Here is a 12119-nt window from a genome sequence, read left to right on the forward strand (position 1 = left end):
AAATGTATATAGTCAATGTAGCCCTAGCAATGCCCTTTTCATGCAAAATAAAAATGTACAATCACTCCTATCTAAGTGTTTCTTGCTGAGAAATATGCCGTTGCTTTGTTTTATTTACTTCAGTGTTCAAGATAAATACAGAAGGAAGCATAAGTCACCTTTTTCGTATTTTTCATTGGACAAGGAAAGCACACCCAGTAGAATCATGAAGCTAGCAATTACCATCAATTTAATCTTTCAAAACATATAGTTTATTGTGTTTTGTCATTAAGTCTTTTGTGTGCCTTAGAATAAATCTAGGTATTATGTTGCTTAATAAATATTATTTGCAGTCTGATTTAAAATTTAGCCATAAACTTGTAAGAATTAACTAATCCATGAATTAGCTAAAATTTATTGATAACTACCAACAGGGTTGGCATTTCAAACTCATCAGTAGTGTCTCAAATTCTCACTGTCATGAAGTCAATTTAGACGCATAGTAACCCTGTAGGGCAGGGTAGAATAATCTCTGTAGGTTTCTGAGATTGTAACTCAGGAGTAGAATGACTCATCTTTTCCCTAGAGCCCAGCTTAGAACCACCACATCACCAGGGCTTCGGAGAAATGTTATCCATTTATTTTCACAAATATAGTTATCATTGTTTTAGGTGCCATCGAATCAGTTCCAACTCACAGCCCCCCTGTGCACAACAGAATGTGACCCAGCCATTCTCCCAATTGTTCACGATACTGAAGTCCACTATCGCAGCCACTGGGGCAACGCATCACCTGGACGGCCTTCCTCTTTTGTGCTGCCCTCTACTTCCCCAAGCACAAGGTCCTTCCCCAGGAGCTGGCTTCTCCTGACGACACGTCCAAATTGCATAAAGATTACACCCTAGGAAATCCTATGGGGTAGTTCCTATAGAGTCCTCTAGAGTCATGCTGAGATGATTAAATATCATACAGCAACCACCCATTAGAGAGGGAAATGAATAACTCAAAAAGTGGAAGTCCCTGTGGGATCTTCTAATGCCTAGAGCACACTATTATACATGACGATGACTGGGAATTCACCAGCAGCATAAGAAATCCATGCTATGCAGAATCAAGTCAGCAGAAATGTCTGCTCAGCCTCTCCAGTCATATACTCCTATTGAAAACAGACAAGCGACCCTCAGCACCAGGCTACCCAGAAGCACTGCAGAAAAAAATATCAGCTCTTCCTCGAAATCAACTGAAAATAGAGTAATTATATAAAGGACACATGTAGCGACTAGAGAAACCATTCATGTGGGAAACGAAGTAAAAGGAAATCACATGGTAAATTGTTGAAATAGATGACTACTCTTGGTGAATAAAAAACGATGTCAATTTTTAAATAACTGCCAAAGTTAAATATTTTATAAAATATATTGGGCCTTCCCCAGATTTTAGATTTTACATTTCTGCATTAAATGCCTGCTAAAAAGAAGAGTGGTAAAATATGAGGGGCCTAAGGGCAATGGCGCACTTTGTGGCATGTGGAAAATGGGTGGCTGTATGAAAGTGTCTAGGAAAGCAAAGCTGATCAATTACCTAACGTTAGGTTAGCAGGTGTGTGATTTGGATGTATTTGGAGATTATATTTAAGAGACATAAAATCCGGAATGTGAGTTGGTATTTATGTATATAAAATCTAATGTGGGCTCTACGTGGAAAGAAATCGATCAAGAGCTGCTGTAAATGGTCGTGCATGTTAAAGATCAACGTGCTTTCTGAGCCACCACATGCAATCAGCAGAACGAGAGAAGCACATTCTCTCACGGGCAGTTGTATCTAAACATGAGTCCGATGAACAGTTGGATAGTGAGTGCGACTAGCTAGACAGCAAAAAAGAAGTAAACAAAAGGTCCAAGACTTTGGAGCATTTTGAGATAGCCCCTAGCAATGGATATCAGGAAGACAGGGTCCTATATTATGCAACGTGCCCTGCACGTGGGAGTTTTCTAGAGGAAGCTTTTGGAGAGTACCTGAAAACTATGACCCCAACACTGATTGTCACTGATACCCATGGAATTGTGTATACTTTTCCCCTAATTATTTCTGATGTTTCATCTTGAATCTGTAGTGTAATGGAGATAAGTGCTGCTTAATTTAAAAATACCATGGTAAAATTAAATAAGTCAACTTATGTGATAGAATTTTATAAGTTATAATATTCTATAAATAAATTTATAAAAGAAAACATGGGCAAGAGTTGTTGAAGTTGAGTAGACTCATTATTTTAGTATTATCTTTTGACTCAGACTCTAGAATTTTACTAAATATCAGTAGATTCATTTTTATATAGGCCATCAAACTTAATTTTACCAAATATTGAATAAATTTTTTGATAGTGTTTCATGGTAAAATTGCACTAAAACCTGGGACTAATGAAGAACTGCCTAGGTAAGAACTTATTTCAGATCAATGAACATCATACATAAGCACAATTGTTGTTAATATAAAATTACTAATGATTACTTACAAAAGAAAAAAGATGTCCCCAATTCAAAATGTTGTGAAAATGAATTTTTAAGTTTAGCATAAGACAAAAGCTGCGTGAAATGAAAAATAGAGTGTCATTTATGTGTTTTTTTATCTTTTAAATGTAAATTTTGATGCTTAAAATCTCATAAGTAATATTTGAGTTAAAGAGGAAGAAAATTTGTTGTTTAAAAGCAAAGATTATCTTAAAAGAGCATACCTCAAATGCTAGAATGGCATGCAGGTCCTTAATTTTTGCTTTTGTCAATGCTATCACATCCTATTTGAAAAATTCCAAAAAATAAACCAAACTCACTACCACTGAGTGAAAGTTGACTCATAAAGTCGTTCGAGGCAGAGCAGAACTGTCCCTGTGTGTTTCATAGATTCTAACCCTTTACTGCAGTAGAACAGTCCCTCTTTCTCCCAAGTAGAAGCTGGTGGTTTCGAACTGCTAATCTTCTGGGTGATTGGAAATCAAATGTAAGGATTTGGAATATTAGAACAGAAATCAATACAAATAAATGTCTTTTCTTTCTCTTGCTCTCTCTCACATAATTGCAAATGCATATAAATACATTTTTTTTTTCCAAGCCTGGCTAAATAATCTGAAAAACACACACAGCAGGGTCATCTTCCATGGTACAAGCTTTAAAACTAGCTATTCCCTGAAAATCAATTGTGATCAATATACTTAGCATAAATATGAGTAAACTTATTTTAAGTCTTCATTCCAAACTAATTATTTAAATATCAATATTGTTATCATCCCAAATAATTGAGATATATATCACAGTCATAGTCTATTTTCTAAATATATTTGCCAAAATTTGATTCATTATCATTCTTAATGTAGAGAGATATGTATTGATATAAAATACTATGCCCAGAGTCTGAAATAGAGTAAATTCAAACAAGTAATAAAACAAATTATTTGGTATGCTTTAAATAAATAAATTCTGGAAGGCTCCCTATTAAGTGTTTTTAGACTGAAATATAATATTCTGTACTACATTTTTTAATCCTTTCTGAGATTGGAACATGGAAGTACATGATGGAAGAGGTATGGATATGATTAATATACTCTGTAGTTTTAAAGATAAGATATCACAATTAAGCTGGCTGAAATCTGACAACTTGGTCAAATATTTCTTTATTCCTATAATTGAGGTTTCTTAAAGAACTTTAGAAAGAGCCCTAATCGTGAAATGGCTTAACTCAGACTGGTTACTGACCGGCAGCTCAAAAGAATTTTAGAGATATTATCTAATACTTATATAAGATTCATTTACTATCTGTCACTGAAAAGTAGAATTAGTAAAAACAATTATGAACAAATAGAAAAATCTACTTCAAAAGTATAAGAACCTAGAAGTATTTTTACAATGGTATTATTAGAAGGTAGCCTGTGACTTCTGATAAACCTGATATTTTCAACAAAATGATCATGGGATCTTGGACATACCATTTTACCTTCAGAAGCCCCTTTACTTCACTTGTGAAGAGAACCCAGGGCCCCCTGTGGAACATCAGGTAAGGGGGCTCAAACCCCTCAGAACAGAGTAAAATTGCTCTAGAGTTTCCTTGACTATAATCTTAATATTTGAATGTATAAAAAGAAAGTTACATGGCTTGCTATGCCCAGAAGGACACATCAGGAGGATGACATTGCATTACTCACCAAAAGGGACATTTCAGGGTCTATCTTGAAGTACAATGCCACCAGTGATAGGAGAATGTCTATCTTTCAGATGTATTTGCCAACCAACCAATATTTTAAGTCTGAAATTTATTACACAGGCTGTCAAAATGCATTGATAATTATTGGCAATTAGAATGAAAAAATAGGAAAAAAAGAGGAAGAATAATTGATGGGAAAACATGGCCTTGTTGACAGAAATGAAACCATAGATTGAATGATAGAATTTTACAACACCAGTGACTTCTTCATTGAAAATACCTTTTTTTAATAACAGAATGTCAATGACACATGCGGACTTTTCTAGAAGAAATACACAGAAATCAAATAGACATAAATCCAAGAGATTATGGAGAAACTCAATATTAGCAGCTAAAACCAGGCCAGGGACCATCTGTAGAAGAGACCATCAATTGCTCACATGTAAGTTCAAGTTGCAGTTGAAGAAAATGCAAAATATGACCTTGTGTCTTTCTCACCTGAATTTTGAGAACATCCACAGGCAAACTTTATATATTGAACACAAATGACAGAAGACCTGATGATCAGTAGAATGACATCAACAACATCACTCACGAAGAAAGTAAAACATCATTAAAAATACAGGAAAGAAGAAATGATCAAGCAAAGTGAATGTCAGAAGAGACCCTGAACCTTGCTCTTAATCATGGAGTAGCTAAGCCAAATGGAAGAAATGATGTCAAGAACTGAATATAAAATTTCAAAAGACAGCTTTTGAAGAAAAAGTAGGATTAGAATGTCACGTGCAAAGTCTTGGAGTTAGAAACCAAACAGGAAGAAGTGCTCAAACTGAAAGAAATCAAGAAAAAAGCCAAGCCTGAAGTTGTAACATGGAAATATTCTATAGGAAAAATGATTGAATGATGCATGAAGGCGCTGAAGAAGAGGATAGGATATTCAGTGATTGTACCAAAAATAACTGGGCAACATCAAACCATTTCAAGTGGTAACATATGAGCAGCAATCAATTTTCCCGAAGAAAGAAGTCCAACTTTCACTGAAGACATTAACCAAGAACAAGACTCCAGAATTGATGAAATATCAAGTGAGATGTTGCAACATTCTAATCAATCACAAGAAACAATAACTTGTCTGTACCAAGAAATTTCGAACACAGCTCTTTCACCCCAACTGACTGCAAGCTATCCACACGTGTGCCTATTCAAAAGAAAGATGACTCAACAGAATGCTCAAAGTACAGAACAATATCATTAGTATCAAATACAAGTAAATTTTGAGGAAGCTCATCCAACAACATTATAGCAGTACACTGAGAGGTGGGATTAGTAAGGTTTATTGTGCCAACCTGGCTGTTAAACGCATGTGGGATTAATTGAAGGGCAGAGGGATAAATGGCTTGATGAGTCTTGCCTTTCTAGTTCTCGGGTCTCTTGCTTTCTGGTGGTCAGACCAGGGTGCAGCTGCCTTAGCCAGTTCCCTGCTTTACTTGGCAAGGTTCACTTCCTGCAAGACATCCCCGAGGAGAAGCCGCATGGACCTACCCTGATGCAGCCCTGGGTCCTGGAGCAGACGTGTGAAAATCCCTGCCAGCGCTAAGATGCTTATACATTCACTGATTTGACTTTTCTCCTGCAGCCAGCGTCATTGTGTGTGTTTGGTGAGATGGAGAAGGACTCTGTAGATTGGTGTTGGACATACAGGCTAATGTTGCACTTATGGGCTTGGACAGCACTGGGTTGAGATACTTTCTTAATGTACACTTGCCATTTATATAAAACTCTTTCATATATACATATGAGTTTCTGTGGATTTATTTCTCTAGTTTACCTAGACTAACATACGAAGAATCTGCCAGTTTCAGGCTGGTGAGAAGAGGATGTGGGGTAAGGTAAATCATGCTTATTTATGTCAGATGAATCTTGGTTGAATGCAGAGAATATCAGAAAGATGCTTGCTTGTCTATGTAAAGGAATTTGTTATTGTCTATGTAAAGGAATTTGACTACGTGGACCATAGCAAACCATGGATGGTATATAGATTCCACTTTGGTTGCTTCTCTCCCTTTTTATCTCTTTTAAGATAAAAGATGTTGCAGATCACATGCCAAGGGCATGCCCCTTATATTTGATCAGGACTGTGGCAGGAGTCAGGGTACCGTAATACACCTTACAATTGATAGCTTCATGACATAGTATTACATCATAGGGATGAGTAAAATATTATCAAAAAAGAGGGAGGCATTAAACAAGATGGATTGATACAGGGGCTGCAGTAACGGTCTCAAGCATAGCAACAATTGTGAGGATAGTACAGGACCAAGTTGTGTTCTGTTCTGTGGGGCAGTCACTATGGGTCAAAATCAGGCCAAAGGCACCTTACAACTGCCACCCGCTCACATACTGCATTACAGTCAAACCACTGAGGAGGAGGATACAACCAAATAACACACTTTTTGGAGGGCCCATTTTAATCCATGACAATGTGTTTCTGGCTGTTACTTTCACTCAGATAACTCTGAAAGTAAAAACAAATCCGCATGATCCTACAAGGAGGTATTGATTAGTCCGTTATTTAGATCTGGACTCTACTCTCTTAGAATCAAATCCATGAAGCATTGAAATCACTACAATTATAAACACTTTTTCTAATGTCAAAAGATGCCTTTGAAGGAATGAGAATCGATAAAGAAAGCCACATGTTTATGGAAAGCAGGCTTCCTTATAAAGTGCTCCACTTTAGAACGTGATGCAACTAAGGGGATGGATGAACAGGGGGAGAAGAATCTCTGACCCTTCTCCCTTTAGTTACTTCAAAATTACACAGAATCGTACTTTGAAAGAAAAACAGTAAGACTTTCAGTATACATCAGTTTCATATATTAATTCTGGGTCTGTCTATAAGGAAGAATAACTGTAGTCTCACAAAAAGCTAGAATGAACTCTTCAGTTACTTTTTGGAAAGGCAGTTTAATTGCTTTTGCTCCTAAGAGGGGAAAATTTGGTGTCTACAAACTATAGGCTGTTCGCTTCTAACTTTAATTCACACAAAAATCAGCAGTTTTGTTATTAGATCAATGCATTAGCAGACTTAACATACCCTACTATATTTTAAAGATAGAGTTAGCAAATATAATCACAACAAAAAAACTAGAAAAACAATAGGCCTTGTAGATAAGATAAAGAAAACTCTTTTTACTTCTTATAACTGAAGGATTTGAAATTATATTTACTTCACCAAGGGCTCAAGTAGAAAGCAAATGTTTTGAGAATGATGATGGCAACAAATGTACAAATGTGCTTGACACAATGGGTATATGTATGGATTGTTATAAGTGTTGTACAAGCCCCCAATAAAATGAATTAAAATAACATATAAAACATAAAATTATATTTACTAGTCTTTGTTAAACAATCCACTCCCAAGGTATATATTTTGTAATAATGAAAAGAGATAGAAAAATACGGGGAAATTAATGGACATCTGGCCAAATTACAATCACCAAGAGGGGGGAAGTCACTAATATTCTTAATAAATCAAAATTTAAAAAGCATGAGTAAAAGTTTAAATAGCAGGAAGCCCCTACATAACACAGAGTAGGATAAGACATAGCACTTTGCATCACCAAATGCTAACTTCCATGGAGGTGTTCTCTCTTCATATTTGGAAAAATTGGTATTACTCATATCTATCAATCTTAAGTGATATTTATGTCGTGCTTAAATTATGGAAGCATAATATGACTGCCAATGGAAGTGTTTAGTCATTTTTAAATCTCTATATTTTCTGACTAAGTTCTAATTAGTTGATAAATATCTTCATGCTATCATCCATTTTCCAGTCTTGAGTTAAAAATTGGGTTCATGAACTTGATTTTATCTGACAAAGTTCCCTACCTTGCATCTTAGGCTCTGTGTGAGTAATTTAACTTTGAGACAGTTACATTTATGAGTAGCATTTTTGACCTTTATATAACCATAAATAATGACAAGCTTTAAGAAAAAGGTGCACAACATACACATCACTCAGATTGACAAGTGTTTGCATGATTTATATATCTTTTTATGAGTTATTAATTATATCCTTAGCTTTTAAATCACAAGTAGAACCTAGAAATGTTGACATGACTTACAAATGAAAGTTGTGTCATTTTACCAGTTTATAATTTTTTTTAATTGCAAATACTGATAGCTATCTAATTAAGCCTCAAAATACAAATTTCAGCCCGATATTATTTTATACCATAATCAGAACACCTAAATTCATGTTCTCATCCTTTTGAAATTTATCATAAAATCTCTCAGTTTTATCAGACTCAGATCTTCTAGTTCAAATTATGAAAATATTGTTTACGCAACTTTTTAAAGCTAACTTTAATGTATTTGATATTAAAAATCATGTGTCAAATCAACCAATCAACTGCACGCTTGCATTGATGAGGACTCACAAATACAAATTCAAAATTTCCTATAAAGTCAAGAGGGCAATATCAATAAGTAAAGCACTCCAGCAGTTAAGTGACGCCTTAAAGTGAATTTTTTCCTCTAAAAAGGACCTTCATTCCGCCCCATCATCTGACTGTCCCCATCCATGAATATAAGGAATGATGGCTGAATATTTCCAGATTCTGACATTGGCGGAGAAAAAGGTGAAGTAGTAGGCTTATGCTAGTAGTTAGGCTTTTCTAAATACCAACTAGTAATTTAAAAAACAGAATTGTATAAGCCAAACAACATCACAATTTTGGGCTTAGATCATTCCAGTGTGGACATTTTGCATTTTTTGTTGTTGTTTTTAAATAATTCTTGTTACACTGACCTAATTTGTAACTTTTGTAGCTGTGAAGATGTAGCCCATAGTAGTTGTCTGACTTTACGTCAATTAGACACGCCTCGTGAGAGGTGGAGTCAAATCTATCAATCAAATGGTTGCTTGATGTTGCTTCCTTGCAGGAGTGCCCTTTGAAAGAAAGTGAGAGACTCTGGGCACAGCCTCTCTCTCTGTCTCTGCATCTTCCGGTCTGTTGGACATGTGCTGTCTCAAGAGGTAGCCCCAGTGTGTCCCCCAAACCCGAGAGCTCCCAATGCCCTGCCGTGTTCCCACTGACTGTTGGAATCACAGGGCCTTGAAACCATCCACCACCTGTGATCCTTCTGCTTCGTAATTCACCTTCCTGTGTCACCAGCACGCGACTATGTGAGTCTGAAGAGGGCCTTGTAGACTAGCAAGGGACTTAAGAAGTTGACTTGAACTGTTTCATGAAGGCTGAATCTGTTCGCCTAGGCAACACATAGACTTCATGATCCTATACTTTTAAAAAACCCAATAATGTTGTTTTTGAATTTTGTTATTTAGAAATTATATAAAATATAATCTCAAAAAACATGGCAAACAATAGTTGCAAATTTCAGAATTATATATGAGGTTTGACAGAGTATCAAACAAAGAATGAAATTTATATTACTGTATAACTATGCTCAATACCAAGGAGACTTCTCAAAAGAACTTACTGCCCACTGAGATAAAAAACTTAAATGGTCCCCTTCCAATCATCATGACCCCAATTCTACCTTGCGGACCTGGTTAGACCAGAAGATGTACAGCGGTGCAGTAGGGATCTGGAAACACAGGGAATCTAGGACAGACGAACCCCTCAACACCTGCGGTGGTAGTGGCAACACCAGGAGGTAAGGGGGTGTAGAAAGGGAGAACCATCTTGGAGATCTATGTGTAACCTCCTCTCTGGGAGATGGGCAATGGGGAGGTGGGTGAGGGGAGACGCCGGGGAGTGTAAGATAAGATAAAATAATTATTTATAAACTAACAAGGGACCAGGGGGAAAGGGGGAGCGGAAAAAAAGGGAAACTGAGCTGATTCCAGGAACCCAAGTCAAAGGTGAATTTTGAGAATGACGAGTGCAACGAATGTATAGGGGTGTTTTGCTCAACTGATGTATATACAGATTGTGATAAGAGTTGTATGAGCCCCAATAAAAAGATTTATTAATTAAAAAATTTAAATGGTGGTTACATGATTAAAGAAACATAATTATATAATTTTTCTTATTGAACCAAATTTTAGGGACAGGCTAATTAAGAAAAAACAATAACCAAGTTTTAAATGATAGTGATGAGTAAAATATTCCATCTTTAGCAAAATATACTGAACCACTGAGTCATTCAGTCCCCTTGAATAAATTCAAAACTGAGACTTAAGGGAGAAATTACAAATTAATCAGAATAAGGAATAGGATGGGATCAGATATAAAGAAATACAGAAAGAGAAACATGTAATTTAAAATAAATAGTATTCAAATTTTTCATTTGAATTTGAACATAGAGGCAGGTGTGAAGGGTGTGATGACTAAGAAACCTTTATTTCTCTTAAATACCCAGAATAGCACTCAAATTAATTTCTTGCCTTACTCTTGACGCTTATGATGCATTTCGTAGTGAATAATTTCTGCTTCACTTGCAATCCGTCCGTGGCATCACATTGCAGCTAGAGGATAATGTAAGTTTGACCAACAGAATCCTAAATAATCTGAGTTTCGTAAACTTCCTAGACCCTGTGCCATGTTTCCCTCCACGTAGAATACTTTGGCCGTAATCTTCCTTTATCAAATGTAATCATATCTATATAATTACTTAAGAATCCAATATTTTAATAAACAGTGAAAGAATCACTCCTCTGTATTTGTATTATAAGCTTAAAATAGCAAAGCAAAGTGGTTGAAATTCTCTAGTTGAATATAAAAATTAACCAAAGCATCTTTTATTGTCTGTATGACATATATTAAATATTAGAAATTAAATTATTATTATCTCACTATTTATACATCTAAAACTCTGTGGTTATATGATTACATAATTTCAAAGGCTTAGAATCATGTTCCTTGCAAACATCATAATCTTCTAATTTGATTTACGCTGCTAAATTCTTCACATCAGCAAATAATTTTCTCCTCTGAGATAATTTAAATGAAAAGTTTGTCTCCAAAAGTTAGGTAAATTACATTCATGTACTCACATGCTGAAGCACCTGTATTATTTAAAGCCCAGTGCCTATCCAGTATTCACTTTTTCTGCAGTCCTTAAGAACAGAGCCTGATTCTCTTTGAGAGAATCTGTATCTAGACTGGCTGGGGGAGGGGGAGAGAAATAATTATATTGCCAACATTTCTTTCACCTCAGAGAATTTACAGAGGACATTTCTGTCAATTACAAACAAGAGTTTGGGGAAATATTCCTTAGGAAGCTCTTCAAAGGTAGTTCAGTCTTTCTACCCCCACTTATTCTTCCCTCATTTCTTGCCTGAAAGTGGAAGTGGTGGTGGAAGTGAAACAGTTATTCTCTGAGCACAGAAGAAAAAGATAAGAAATGACACCACTTATTGACCTTGGCCTCCAGCCAGTAACCGATATACATCAGAAGTTCTGTCCTATGCATAACATTTTGTTTTTAATAAAAAATGATCAGTTATATTTGGTTAAGGCTTAATATGAAGGGAAGATTTTCATTCCACTTACAATGTTTTTTTCGAAATCATTGGGCGTGAGTTTGCATTTTCTCAGACACCACCCCTTAGAGAGTTTACTACCAAGTTTATCTGCTAGTTTATCTGCTTTTTGCTTTGTAACCTACTGAACACTTTTATTTTTGATGCCAAACAGAGTCACATAGTGTTCACATGTATAAGGATCAATTTTCAATCAACCTGTACTACCGGAAATGTCCAGTGCTTCTGTGCTGAAAACTTTGATGTGATTCCTAAAGCGAGGAGGGGCACAGCCTATGGACGCTTCTAGGCCCCTTTCTAGGGCCACCGTGTGGGCTGTTTGGTTAGTTGGCCTGTGAGAAGGAAGACGTGTCTCTGAAAATTATTAGTTAAGCCTGACTCTTAGAAACTCAATGTGTGTCAGAATAAACCGTGTTCTACAGGGTTTCAATGG

At 36.0% G+C, this 12119-nt stretch overlaps 1 protein-coding gene across 1 annotated transcript in view; it reads right to left on the minus strand.

The window, feature by feature from the left end:
- CSMD1 (CUB and Sushi multiple domains 1) overlaps positions 1-12119 on the minus strand; it is a 1770408-nt gene that overhangs the window by 183618 nt on the left and 1574671 nt on the right. The window lies entirely within an intron of this gene.

This window comes from Tenrec ecaudatus, chromosome 8, assembly GCF_050624435.1.
Source record: "Tenrec ecaudatus isolate mTenEca1 chromosome 8, mTenEca1.hap1, whole genome shotgun sequence".
Lineage (NCBI taxonomy): Eukaryota > Metazoa > Chordata > Mammalia > Afrosoricida > Tenrecidae > Tenrec > Tenrec ecaudatus.